This window comes from Euprymna scolopes, chromosome 14, assembly GCF_053919585.1.
Source record: "Euprymna scolopes isolate OS-2025 chromosome 14, ASM5391958v1, whole genome shotgun sequence".
NCBI lineage: Eukaryota > Metazoa > Mollusca > Cephalopoda > Sepiida > Sepiolidae > Euprymna > Euprymna scolopes.
The window spans coordinates 28,673,921-28,690,166 of record NC_136495.1 but is presented as its reverse complement, the minus strand read 5'-3'; the positions used below and the strand labels follow the sequence as shown (position 1 = coordinate 28,690,166).

The following is a 16,246-nucleotide window of genomic DNA, read 5'->3' as shown; positions in this document are numbered from 1 at the left end:
TATATATATATATAGTAATTTATAAAATATATATGGCGACTAAGCTACACTGAATATTCGGCGTTTCATTCACTCTAGGACTCCTCAGGCTTGGGCGCATAAGCATGAGGAGTCCTAGAGTGGATGAAACGCCGAATATTCAGTGTAGCTAAATCGCCATATATATTTTATAAATTACTTACTAGTTCTACCTACGTATTGAGCACGTTCGAAGTAAATACTTAAACTTTACGCATAAATCTATTCTTTCGTATATTAATTTTATGTGAGTAAATTAAGTTGTTATATATATATATATATATATATATATATATATATGCATATACATATATATATAATTAGGATTTTTAGTTTTTTTCTTTTCATTATCTTAATTTCAGTCTTATTACCAACGTTCAGTGGTACATATAATTAGCGACATAAAATATAAGTTTGCACGGCGCTAAATTATACAAATACGTCTGCGTGCAGAGTCCGAATCGTCTTTGTTTCACAAATATAATATTTTAAATTAGTACGATGGTAACGGTTATTTGGTAACTCGTAATACCCGTTTTTCTTTATATAAAAAAATGATAAAATTTAGGTACGTGAGCTAGGACGTGAAGTAAATTAGTGGGTATTAGTTTATTGAAGTGCCTAAATATTTTATTTTTCAAAAACGTTTTCTGAAAAAAACAACGCAGTAAATTGTAAAAACAACTAGAAGCATTATTTCGAAGGGTTTTCTGACAATAAAGTGACAAATTTATTTGATTTACTTTATCACATGTGAGTTATTTGAGTAAACACCAGTTAATACATAAGAGAACATCTGCATTAAGGGTGAATCTATATATTTATGAAACTCGAACGACCATGTAACGATGTGTGTAACCCACCTTCCGTTTTACGACATCCGGTTGCGCATGGGCGCATGACCTGCGCACTGAAATATTAAAGTTGTTATTTCGAAATTATTATTTAACATGGGAAGCGTGGGGTTTAAAATAAACAAATAACAGAAGAACAATTGGGACGATGAAATATTAACTTTTTTAATTCGAAATTATTATTTAACATGGGAGAGTGGTATTTAAAATAACTAAAACGTAATACGGAAATGGGCGATGTTAAAAAAAGCAGATATATCAAAATATGAATTTAACTATAAGTATTATTGTATCTGTTCAGTGCACATTTACCAATAAGTATGGCGAACAATTTATAATTCAGTAACTGTATTATTTTTCAAAAATACTCAATTATAATAAAGAGACCAACTCATAGAAATCTATCTATATTATTTTTTCATTTGAATATACTTTCATAGAAATGTTTTTGTTATGCCAAAAAAGAAAATAGTTTCTTTACGTCCCAAGTGTCATGCTCATACATTAATTTCATAGCTAATATAACATACTGACCCAACGGGCCACCGGTAGTCAAGAATATATATATATATATATATATATATATATATATATATATATATATATATATATATGCGTATATATATATATATATATCAGCATTACTGCAATTACTTAAAACAGTGTCAAGAGGATATATGAATGCAGTTCATAGAAGGCAATATTACGCATACTGTGCAACAAGTATTCACAAACCGACGCAAATAAAAAGTTCCAAACCACAGCCTTTATATGCATGTTGAAATTAAAGTAAATATTGACAATAAAATTTCAAAATAAAAACTGTTTATGGAACCTCACATTATACAAAATGTTGCATGCAAGTCAGAATGTATAACAAATATGAACAAAATGTATATCGACGCGCATATATATATATATATATATATATATATATATATATATATATATATATATGCGCGTCGATATACATTTTGTTCATATAAATATATATATATATACATATATATATATATATATATATATATATATATATATATATATACTAGACTAAACTACCCGCGACCCACCCGATGGGTCAGTATGTTATATTAACTATGGAATTCATGTATTAGCATGGCACTTGTGACATAAAGAAAATATTTTTTTTTACATAACAGAAACATTTCTATGAAAGTATATTAAAATGAAAAAAGAAGATTGATAGATTTCTTTGAGTCGTTTTCTTTATTATAATTGATTATTTTTGAAAATTTACAGTTACTGAATTATAAGTGGTTAGTCATACTTATAGGTAAATGTCCACTGCACAGATACAATAACACTTATAGTTACATTCAAATTTTGATATATCTGCTTTTTTCATCGTTCAGTTCTGCATAACGTTGAATTTATTTTAAACCCAACTCTTCCCATGTTAAATAATAATTTCGAAATAATAACGTTAATATTTCAGCGTCCTAATTGTTCTTTTGATTTTTTTTTTGCGTTTAAATTATCAAAATAAACAATTGATAATACCGTCTGCGTTTTATTTTACATAGTTCATTTCTGCATTATGTTTAAGTTATTTAAACTCCATTCTTCCCATGTTAAATAATAATTTCGAAATGATAACGTTAATATTTCAGTGCGCGGGTACAGCGCATGGGCAACTAGATGTCGTAAACCAAAAAGTGGGTTACATACATCGCTACAAGGCCATTTGTGTTTTATAATTATATATATGCATATATATATATGTATATATACAAATGCCTATATATATACACTTCATATATAATATATATAAAAATACGTATATATATATATATATATATATATATATATATATATATATATATTATTACTACTTCATGTGATTACATAAATTAGTACAGGAAAATAATAGTTTATGTGTAAATTTCCAGTATGTATGTTGATGTATGTTATAAAAATATATATTTATATATATTGTTTTAACTTACTATATATATATATATATATATATATATATATATATATATAACCGCAGACATTATATATATTAATATATGAACAAATATACATTATATATATATATATATATATATATAAATATATATATATGTATGTTATATGAGGGTCTGAAACGTAATTTATCATACCAAGATCGATCAAAAAGGTAAATCTCAGTTGTGTTCTTTTCATTCGGAAAGGTAACGAGCTACCAATAAGGAAGTGTATCATTCAATCTCGATTTTTTTTGTGTTTCAGGATTCATTTTACGACGTAGTTACAGTCAACATTCTATTAAACACTCGTTATCTAATTTTCTTACATAACAATGAAACCTACAATCTCCACTGATCTATTTCTTTTAAATAAAGATAATGTAGTAACCCACAGGCGATCGCACACCCACACCTACAACCACACACACACACACACACACACACACACACACACACACACACACACATATATATATATATATATATATATATATATATAAAAGGCACCGGTCAGTACTTGGTTGACCATAGCTAAGGTTATTAACTTACAGACTCTAAGACAAGAAAACTAAACTCTCAAGTACCCTATGCCATAAAAGCCAAAAGTTAGGTTGGATGGGGGAAGGGGAAAAGAAAAAAGATGTTTATTATCTTCAAAACGTCACTCATCCTTTTACCGTTTTTTTTTTTTTTTTTTTTTTGACTCCCACACAGGTTGTATTTTAACTTGATAAACGAAATAGAAAAATGTATTTGGTGGAAATGTCACTTTTGAAGGTAATTCTTGGCCTGAGGACGTAATCCCCCAACGTGGGTGATTACAGAAACATGTATGCACATATGTAGCCATTAATGTTTGTATAAATAAAATTAATATACCTGCTCTGTTCACTCATTGAGCACTATTTTGGTAGACACATGTTGTTTCATTGGATGTACTTCTAGGAAACTAAACTCTACTGGCTATATATATATATATATATATATATATATATATATATATATATATATATGCATGTGTATACATTCCCCGTTTTATATATATATATATATATATATATATATATATATATATGCATTTGTATACATTCCTCGTTATATATATATATATATATATATATATATATATATATATATATATATATATATATAAAGAGTGTGCGACAAAGAGCAGTATTTTATGAGAAAACCTTAAAATCTCGTTTTTCGTCTTAATTTGCTTCAGTTTACAACTACCTCATTGCATTGGCTTCTTCTATGAATTACGTACGCAAACAGACACAGACAAGGCAATACAAGACAATTAATCCTTCATATCTTATACTAATACGGTTTTTATAGATCGACTTTTTGATTATTGTTTTAATGTATCGATGGTATGTTCGTGTTGATTCAATAATCACGTTTGTAAATTGATTTCATAAGCACATGTTTGAAGGTTTTATTGCAACTTTAAACATGACATAACATTAAGGATAATAATAATAATAATAATAATAATAATAATAATAATAATAATAATAATAATAATAATAATAATAATAATACTGAACCAACGATAAATTTCGATGTGGGTAAATCTTAATTGAATTAGACAAGTAGACATAAATAACTCCTGAAATAAAAGCGAAAATAATTCATTCTATTTTTATTTTCATATTTTTTCTGAAATAATGACTAATTAGCCTAATGACACACCGACAGAAAATAGTATTGTGATTTTTTTTTTTAATAATAATATTAATTTCATATATTTTCTTGTGATATTTTTTTCCTGAGTCTTCCTACTTAATACTACGAGTTGCGTTAAAGAAGTTTCCGGTCTTTTTTATCTACATGAACTTTACATTGTAGATTCTTGAAAATTAGGTATACTATTTCTATACATTTTAGGAGATGACTGATGCATTTTTATAGTGTTTGGTGAAGATAAACAGCTTCAGCAGGAAATAAAATACCCCCTACTAAAGCCTAATTATCACCGTTGGTGAATTTAAAACTGCGATCTGGACGTGAGGATATGCTAAAAGTTGATATGCAATAACATTCTATTTTAAATTTGAGAAAATGCGACGAAAAATACGGATTGCTTCAATTGCTTTTGGACCATCTGCCTGAATCAAACTTCTAATTTTTCACGGCATAAGAGGTTCAACGAAAGGCATGGAGTCTGTGGGAGATGATGAGAGGCGTAGGAGAAGTAAGAAAGTCAAGGTGACAGAGTTGATTAGCCAAATAAAGAATTTCATAGATAAGAACTTTCGTGTGTGTATAGAGACAATAAGTGCGCAATTTTATACCAGTGTGGAAACAGTACACATGCTTAGTCGCGAGGAATTGAAGATACAGGTTATTTGCGCGAAGTTTTACCCATGAGTGCCCCTAGAAGATCACAAACAAGACATTCCATGACAGCAGGAAGATGGTCATGCTGATCAATTGCGATTCCGCAAATTTTGATGCTCTGATTACCTGCGATAAAAGATGGATCGAATGCTATGCCACCGTGACCAAGAGAAAGAGTTCTTAATAGAAGCAGTCTACCTTTCCAAGACTTACGAAAGCTTGAAAGAGCAAATCCATTCAGAATCTTACGATGATCCCCCAATTTTTTTTTTTTAATTACGGGTATGATATACGGGCACTGGGTTCCCACTCGACAGAAAGTCAACAAAAACACTGTTGACATATATTGAAAATTCCAAAAGAGATTCCGTCAAAAGAAACCAGTAGTCTTTAGGTTGGACCAGTGGCATTTCTACTAAAACAATGCGCCATTCAACAATGTCATCTTTGTCGCATACTGTTTTCACAAAGGGGGAATTAATAAAGTTGCTTACCCAATAATGCAAAAAACCTGCACCCTGTGACTTTTGATTTATTTATAAACTAAAGAAAATCCTTAGAGACTGTAGTTATGAGAAAATCGAGAAGATGATAGAAGCTGTGACGAGTGTCATATACACGCTCACACAAGAGAACTTTCATAGGACCTTCCAGAAGTTGTTGGAACTGTAAATGCATTGCATACGGAGGAAATTACTTAGAGGGGGACTAGAGTGTAATGTGTATATGCACAATAAAAGTAATCAAACGAAGAAAGACTGGAAACTTATTGAGGACGCCTCGTATTTAACTGACGTATGTGTTATTTTATTTTATTTTATGTGAGTTTTTTTTAGTTATTATTATTATATAAAAAAGACTAAAAAATCGAGTTTTATCGATAAATATGCATACCTTACTTTTCTCCTGTACAACGACGGCTGTCCGGATTATTAAGAAAAGATTAATTAAAAATTACACAGTAAGAAAAAGGAAGGAAAATGAGAAATGCGTACGGTATGTTCCAAAAAGCTGAAAAAAGGAAGATAGAATAATTAGATGGCCATATATAGATTATAAACGTACATAAAACACCGTTTTATAGAAAATTTCGTATAACATATTTACAAATTCCGGTTTTTATACACCAAACATAAACACTGTCGCCGTAATTTAATGCATATACGATGGACGAGAATGTAATTATTAACGTATAACACCATTCATTAGAAAGACGAAATATTAAAAAATATCACAAAATGTAAAGGCATCATTGCAATTGCATTGTTCGGCCTGTCTGCCTTTTCCTTTCATATTTTGAATGAAACACACACCCATGTATATATATATATACCCACATACACACACCCACACGCATGCATATATATATATGTGTGTGTGTGTGTGTGTGTGTGTGTGTGTGTGTGTGTGTGTATGTGTATGTGTGTGTGTGTGTATAAAGAATCGCGCTGCTTTTCTGTTAAAAACACTTGCCCCGTTATAACTAGGACGACTGACGCGTAGGATGGTTTCTCTTCTGACAAGACCTGTAAGAACTCCGGTTTCATTCCATGTCTTTTTTTTGTTTGTTTCATTATGTTATTCACAATCTAATTGAATAAATGTAATATTCATATAGCGGTGTGATGTTAGCAAACATTAATTCTAACAGAAAAGCAGAGTGATGTACAGTATTTGCACAATATGTATTTACACAGACATTTAAAGATGCGAGAAAAAAGATTAAGAAAAAAGGCAATAAAGATGTTTTAGCTGTCGTATTTATAGTAGCGGTGATCAAATCAGCCGTAAAAATTTTAAACATTTCTAAAATTGAAAAATGCATCATCATCATCATCAGCAATAATAATAATAATAATAATAATAATAATAATAATAATAATTGTTAAAATAGTAATAACAATATTAAAAAGAATATTAACATATTTGTTTTGGCTTTGTTTTCAGGATACTTTTTCCCTATCACGCACTCATGTTCTCAGCATGTACACTGTTGGAAAGTGCATATATATATATATATATATATATATATATATATATATATATATATATATATATATGTATATATATATATATGTATATATATATATTATGCATATATATATGTGTGTATGTGTGTGTATGTGTGTATGTATGTATATATATATATGTATATATATTATGCATATATATATATGTGTATGTGTGTGTATGTGTGTATGTATATATATATATATATATATATATATATATATATATATATATATATATATATATATATACACATATCATACGTATGGATACTCTGGCTTTTCGGGCAACGCGGCTTGAGACTATTCTACGGATACCAAAATTATCTGTTTTACGTAGTTAGAACTACATCTAAGATACTGGAGAAGGTGAATTTATAATATAGGTAGAGTTATAGGTAAATGATTATATACATGATATTAGGGTTGAAAATCTTGGTATCAAACTGCTTTATGCATTTGTAATAATATCTATCTTAAACAAGTGAGGTTGAAAAGTAACAATAGGAGAAAATATGTGACGTTTAAATTATGAATTAATGTGTATTGCTCATATGAACACTCAACATATATTTTTGGAAAATTCTCTATACGCTTATAGAACCTATAAATAAGTAAATGATACAGCATTGTAATGAGTTAACACTGAGAGATCAATGTTGTGATATGTCCATATCAGGACGCCAGATATGTCTTCCCTTGACAATAACCTATAATGTTATTTACATATTTTGTCTAATGTGTATAGAAATGGTCTTTGGAAACAAACATAATGCACTTTAACCTAATGCGAAGGGAAATTGATTTATACTTTTTCTCAAGTAACCTAAGATAGTTTTAAAACATGTTTAAGCCATAATTGATGTTATTCAGTTACGTTTGTTTTTGTAAATTATTAATATTTCCGAGTATTACAAAATACAGTCAATTGAAATCTCGAGTTTATGACGCCATAAACATTGGGCGAATGACATTAAAAATGAACACAGTAGTCCGAATAAACACATTGTTGAAAAAAAGGAGAAAGTAAATAGCAATAGTTACAAGTTCGCCTTCTTATATCAATACAGAAAAAAGGAAGTGTCGTTGGTTATTATAAATTACGTTAACTGTGATCACTTTTACAAGAAGCGTAAAGGATGCACTGCGATGGCTTTGTTTTCCACTGGTGTTCAATAGATGGTTGATTTTTTATTCGAATATATATATACATACATATATACATATATATATATATGTATATATATAAATTCATATTAATGTATTTATATATATATATATATATGTATATATACATACAAATATATACATATATATATATATATATACATACATTACAGTTTATATGTTCACATTTCATTTAAAATTTGCTTTCAAAATAGAAAAAATATTGTTTGAAACAAAGGATACAATGTTTTATTTAAACATTGTATTCTTTGGTTCAAATAATAAATATTTTTATTAAAAAGTATTTTTTTTAATTTACAATACAAACTTTGATTGTATTTGCTCTATCTAGTATTTTGAACAATTTTATTTAGTTGGGATCGTCTTATATGAACCTGAAACTACATGATTCATTAACCTGTGAACATATTCTTTTGAAAATCTTGAAGGATGTATATATATATATATATATATATATATATATATATATATATATATATATATATATATTTATATATTATATATACATACATACATATATACATATATATGCGTATTTATATATATATATATACATATATTAGAATGTGTTTGTAAGTGTATATATATGCATATATATATATATATATATATATACATATGTATATGTATATAAATATATGAAAATATGTACGTACATCATATATATATATATATATATATATATATATATATATCCAATTATGTTAATTATTCTGTAGATGATTACGCATAAATTCAAAATATCATTTAGAATCGTGAGCTGCAATTATGAATCTGCGGCAGAAGCAAGTCAATATTACAACTTACACTGCAACCCCTTATCGTTTCAACACTTCTCATCTATTTATTATGAAATATTTGCATTAATACATGCGTTTCATAATAAAGTGCACATTTTAGAACAGTATAGTCCATTTAAATGCCTTACATGTGCAAGGGTATTGAAATATAACCACTTGTTTAATTGTGCTTTGACTATGCTCGTGAAGAATGATATTTATAAAATAAATTATGATAATGTCTATAGAATGAGATTTTATTTCTTACAAGATATGAATATTGTAACACACATATAAACCGGCATAATAAAGCAATATGAGTGCCAGCATTCGCAACCAGATCTTTAATCCCCCTGGAAAGAGAATCACTCATTTTTCATTAGGATTAGAATTTGAATAATTATATACACAAAGAAAGGGGTGGAAATCTCTTTTTACACAAAATGTATGCAATAGCAGATTTAGAAAATAAGATGACCTCAAGTTTCTTATCAGATGTATCTATCCTACAGTCGTGGCAAACAAAATGTAATATAAGCAAAAACAGAACTTACTAATGTGCTCTTATATGGAATTTGTTTTTAGTCTGCACATTAGGTGACTGATTCTTCAGACATATACGGGAGATTGAATTACGTATGAGTATATTCAATCCTGTCTTAATATTATTCACTATTTATCTGTTATACGGACCATATTATTCATTATAGGTTCAATAAGTTTGAATTTATTAGAAATTAATTCCAGTGGATTAATGTTTCGTGGTGGTCAGGTAGTTTGCGACGCCAGTGGCGAATCTTGGCGCTTATCAAAATTAAATTACATGCAATATAATATCTGAAATTCACTTCCTATTCGAATTATTTTTTTCAGTATTAAATTACAAGCAATTAACAACGTATTAGTTTATGTTGTCTCTGCCGTGTATAAACTATTTTGCTAGAGTTGCTGTTGCTAGAAAACAGGATTGTTGATCGTCTGTATCTTGGGCTGTCAGCTGTTTTGTGTGACAACAGCACTACATAAAGTCAGAAAATGTACCCATTTCGCGTCTATCTGGTTAAAATTTCATTAAAGTGGATACAGATTTTCCACTACCACGAATGATGTGATTTTTGTCTTCATTTCCTGTGTTTTTCGGAACCTTTATTTTTACTTAAACTAATACATTAAAGTTTACAGCTTTTGCTATGAACCTTTATTGTTACTTAAACTAATACATTAAAGTTTACAGCTTTTGCTATGTAACAATAATGAGGTTACTTCTAACCATCATGTATTACATAGAGTTGTTATTTTACACCATATATATGAACGTATGGAAACGTCTTATAAAGTATTTTATTGTTATGAAATTATATTTGTTTTTCTCGAAATTTTTCTTTCAAGCCACAGTTTTCACTCAGGTTACGGGTCGAAAGAAACGTTTTTATCACCACTGATATGTATATATATATATATATATATATATATATATATATATATATATATATATATATATATATATATATATATACGAATTATAGCACCGATAAGATATGTTTTTGAAACTGCTATTACTTTGCCCTATGTTATGAGAATTGCATCACAGATAAACCTTTTGATTTCGATGAAAGTTATTTTATGATTAATAATACTTTTGCTTGTTTTAGATTAGATAAACCTTTTAAATATGCACCTTTAAACGGAATGTGTACAATTAAAAAAATTATACGTAGAAATAAACCGGTCTATAATAAATTTTCAGAAAGTATTAGGTGGATGCAAAAATAATGTCGTTTTTTATATAAAATTGAACGTCAAAACAAAAACGCATTATTTTACATAAATCTAATATTTCGTCGTAATTGTAACCTTACTTTTCTTCAAGCAGTTTCTAAAGACAAACAATTAAAACTAAGTGAAATTTTTAACGCACAAAAAATAAACTGTAGAAGAAAGCGACCTGTGGCACCAATAGCAGTAAGAACCTTACATAATGCGCATTTGGAAGATATTGCCATAAATCAGAAGCGATCTGTTTGAAAATATTCTGCGCTGTTGGAATTAGTATTCGTTTTACAAGGCGCATCTTACCTTCATCCATACAGATAAGCCATTACACAATAACTTCAGCAAGCGAAATATGAAGTCGGCTATAATTTTCACGTAAGATGGAAGGAATTTTCTAAACAAATTACAACCTTATTATTTTAATGAGTGGATAAAATAATTAATCAATACACCTGTCGCTCTTAAGGTGGGGAAATTATTAAACAACTGCATGAAAAAAGTAACAGTATGCCGTGCTATAGAAAAAAAAACTGGATAGAATTTACTGTTTGAAGAGAATCATGAAATTTCTGTAATTTTTAAATCAGAACCTTACATCCAGATGAGCAATAATTTTGTTAAAACTCAGTTAAATCAAATTCCAATCGGACGAAATCAAATTCCAATCTGACGTGTGTGATTTTAATATAATGCAGAGATTGCTAATAATTTAATAGAAGTTCTTTTACAATTTTTGGCGAACTGCTTCTTATAATATTTGCTTAAGATTTATGACCGTTATGGTTCTTCGACTTCTCCAAATGCAATTTCTTTGTGGTTAGAACATGTTAATAAACATGTATATAATCCACAAAAAACATGTAACATTGAGGAAGTTAATGAGGAGCTTTGTCTTATCATTGCCAAATAAACAAATCCATGCGGAAGAAATTGGTTGTAAAATTTCTATAAGGGCATTTATACCTGTATCACAGACAATGAATATCACATGAAAAATATCGTTCTCGACAATTGATTTATGAAATATCTTATCTTTTGAATAAATTGACGACGGAAATTATCTCATTTCCATAGCATCTTATATTTCATGTTTCTTTAATAATTGGTATTTCTCCCCCCCTATATATATATATATGTTTTTAACATATTTTATTAACTGTTTGCTCGTATATATATATATATATATATATATATATATATATATATATATATGAGCAAACAGTTAATAAAATATGTTAAAAAACACGTTGAAATGAGTTTAAAACATTTTTCATCTTAAAAGGAAACACTAGATAAATGGATAGTCCTTAATCCGCGGAGTTTCGAAGATATTCGAATATATATGTATATATATATATATATATATATATATAATATATATACTTAATATATATATAATATATATATAATATATATACTTAATATATATATATATAATATATATATATATATATATTCATAAAAATCAAGACAACTGAATAAAAAACAAGAACATCATTGGTTGAATTTTTTCATGTATCAGAACTGTTCGTAACAAATTTAAATATTATATTATTTAAAAATATTCCAAAAGTAACTACTTTTCAGACATGTTGAAGCTTGGGAGGAACTTCTGTGTTGGAAAAAGCAAATGTGCATGAACTTTAACATAGAAAGTATAAATAAGTTATTCAAAAAATGTTTAACAAGCCTAACATAATCGTTCCAGCAGAGAAGGCAATTAACATATACGCTATGAACTTTAGAACGCATAACACATTAAATGAAATAAATAAAAGGTATAAAAACGGCAATAATATTATGTGGCAAAGTGTATATTCAAGATAAGTAAAAAAAGATATACACCAAGGAATTTTGTTGACAGATCATAAACTGACTTCAACAATAAACCCAGCATAAAATTTATTGAACTATGCGTTTCTGATGTTTGTAATATTAGTAAAACTGTATTGGCCAAGGTTATACTACCATTAAAATAAAATCCAACATAACCTTGGGATTCCTTTAGTTGAGGTTATAGATTGGTCTCAGAAAACATCGAAATACACGAACTGTAAATTCATTTTTGTGCTATAGAATTACATCATTTATCTATAACTCCTAGATGTTTTGAGAAAGCAACAAACTTAGCATAAAATGAAACAGATATAATTTGATTAGAAAAATAATTAAAAACAATAGCGAGAAAAACTCGTTATAAGATAGATAATGTATTATGAGAAAGGGTGAAGGAAGAAAACCATTTTGATGTTACGATGGTACACCCGACGTTTCCAATTAACGGACTTAGAAGGTCTGTACAAGTTTAGGAGATCATTTTTTTTTCTTAATTCCGGACTTAAATGAAGAATACATAGAGATAATGCATTAATTGTAGTTATCATAAGTGATTGAATAATAGTAAAAATCTAGATAAAAAATGAAACTATTCTTTAATAAACTTACTTTAGAAATGACATTAGAATTCAAAATTAAAATTAAAATGGTGAATTTATCCATATTACCTTAAACCAAAACAACAGTTCTTATGGACCGTATCATCAAATGAACCAAATATTATTCTATGTCGATTATACATGTAACCATCCTAAAAGTGTGAAAAAATGCAATTATCCCCGTTATATCAAATAGAATACTTAGAATATCACGAAATTACCATATACTTGATAAAAATAAGGATTACTATACTGAAGCATGGCATAGATCAGAATAGCAAGAAAGTATCAAATACATAAAATCATGAGGATAATAAGATACACTACACAATATCATATAACATGGCGAGGAACAGCAAAATTAATTTAAAGAAAAATAGGTATATAGAAATATAAGAATAAAAAGAATGTAATTAAAAATGGTAAACAAGTATATAATAAAAGTAAGCAGTTCTGAAGAAGAGAAACTGACGGGAAAACTCTCGTTTTATTCACCTTTCATGAATATATACAAAATAATATCCTTAAAGAATTGCACAAAATATTTGATCAGAACTTATCTCCAGACAAAAGATTAAGTAAAATAATAAATAATAACACGGTAAAACCTTATTTCTTAACCGCTGCAAATTTAAGTAAAACTATAATAAGTTTAAATAATAGTAAAATTAATAAAATAGTGAATAATAGTAAGGTTAAACCAGTTGAATAAAATATTGAAAAACATGTAATTGTAGAATACCTAACAAATATCCAACGGTGTGCAATTTTTCACTTTCCGAAATGTTATACAAATGTTAAGTTTAGGTGGATAATAGTAAAAAGATCTATCTGGGGAAACTGAATGTAATTTTAACGACAGATGCAGAAACCATAGTACATGATTTATCATTGGACCAGGGAATGAAATAAATAGGAATAATGATAAAGTTGAGAATAATGCTAGGACAACGATTAATATTAAAAATACAATGAAAAGCACAACGGCATTAGACGAATGGTTTCGGAAACTATGTGAGAATAAAATATAATTTGAATTAAGATGGTCAATAATAGATACAGATGGCAAATATAAAGCTAGTAAATGAAATGGATGCAATCTATGCCCACTAGGGTTATACAATATGAACATTTCTAAAGGAGGAATTTTAAACAAAAAGTGTGATGTTATACAAAGCTGTCTACAACATTATTCCTATTATTACGGCTAAGACGTGATTAAAATAAAATGCATATAAAAAAAAAGTTGTAGGAAAATGCCGTGAGTGAAATGTAAGTGTTCTAAGAAAATTTTAAGTTTAATATGACGGATTTATAATATTGCGATAAAAAAGTATTAGGTCTAAAACTTAACGTATGGAAAATAAACTAAATGTAATAAAGAAAATAGAATTAAAAATAAATTTAATTATTCTAAAACTAACACATGAGACATTTCAATAGCACAAAAATTTGAATCAAAATATAAGTAATTCTAAAATATTGAGATGAACAGATTCTGATTGATTAAAACATGAAAATATAAGTTTGATATAAAGTAAGTGAGGAATTGAAACTAAATTGCTATAAGGATAAAAAGTTTATAATTAAGAAAAAGAGATGAATGAAGACGAAAATCAAAATATTGAATAAAAATATAGTGAAAGTTTGATTAAATTATGATTCAATGAATGTAGACAAATCGATTTATGTTTTATTACACCGTCCTAATTGATTGATGAAGTATTAGTTAAAATAAAAGTATATTATGTTTATATAAAAAAGGTGAAAATGATAGAGAAAATATTTAAATTGATTACCTAATCATTATAGGGTGAATATAAATATTAACGTAAATTATTTATATAATACGTTTCATTTATGGGTTATTTTCTAAAAAAAACACGCAAAAAAGGGAAAAGAAAATTACTAGTACACTAAAGCAAATTGGAAACATTAATAGACACTCAAATCATAATAGTCTAGTTAAACCAATACACAGATAAAGCAGAGAGGGTAGACAATAGAAAAAAATAATCAAAGGATGAAATCGATATAAAACAGATGATTGTAGAAAGATTAAGAATACGAAATGGGGGCATTTATTAAATTAGAAGAGAAACATTAATGAAGAATTAAATAAAATAAAATGTAGATGAATGAGTTAATACCAAACCATTTGTTCCCTAAAATTTGGATTGTATATATATATATATATATATATATATATATACATATATATATCTATATTTATATATATATATATATACATATAATATTTTAGTGTTATCAGATAAGCGAATTTTAGAATATTTTAAAGTTATTTCATGTTTACATAGGTTTAAACGGTTACGAGTGACATACACCATCTGATGTTCTGATTTTAGATTTTGTCTTGATTTTTTGTAAAAACATTATACATGTGTTTGGTTATAAAAAACAATAAGCATGACACTATTAATTGAGTCAATTTACATTTTTATTTATATTATTGGGATATACGCATTACCGAATTTAAATATATAACATTTATTTGATACATTTTTTAAAAGTATATATATATATATATATATATATATATATATATATATATATATATATATATATATATATATACGAAGGCGGCTTTGAATAAAATACGAGAGTATATTTTGGTCTTTGTGTTTTCTGTCGCTTTTCTCTATTCTTTTCACATTTCTAATCGTTTCAGTTTGTACCAAAAAGTATACAAGGAAAATGCTCGGGAGATAGAGAACATTAACAGAACTGTGGTATTTAATCAAGTGTGCCTTGATAACTGCCTACTTCCTATATATACAATTATATATATATATATATATATATATATATATGTTACGACGTAATGGTTAATAATCTAAACAGGATTGTAGC

General features: G+C 27.4%; 1 long non-coding RNA gene across 1 annotated transcript; it reads right to left on the bottom strand.

Moving 5' to 3' along the window:
• Positions 1–7,424: 7,424 nt before the first annotated feature.
• On the bottom strand, positions 7,425–12,047 carry LOC145292926 (uncharacterized). The gene is made up of 2 exons (XR_013869619.1): positions 10,364–12,047; positions 7,425–10,311 (listed from the first exon to the last, which is right to left on the bottom strand). It is a non-coding gene; the product is annotated as an uncharacterized LOC145292926 (long non-coding RNA).
• Between the last annotated feature and the right edge of the window lie 4,199 nt (positions 12,048–16,246).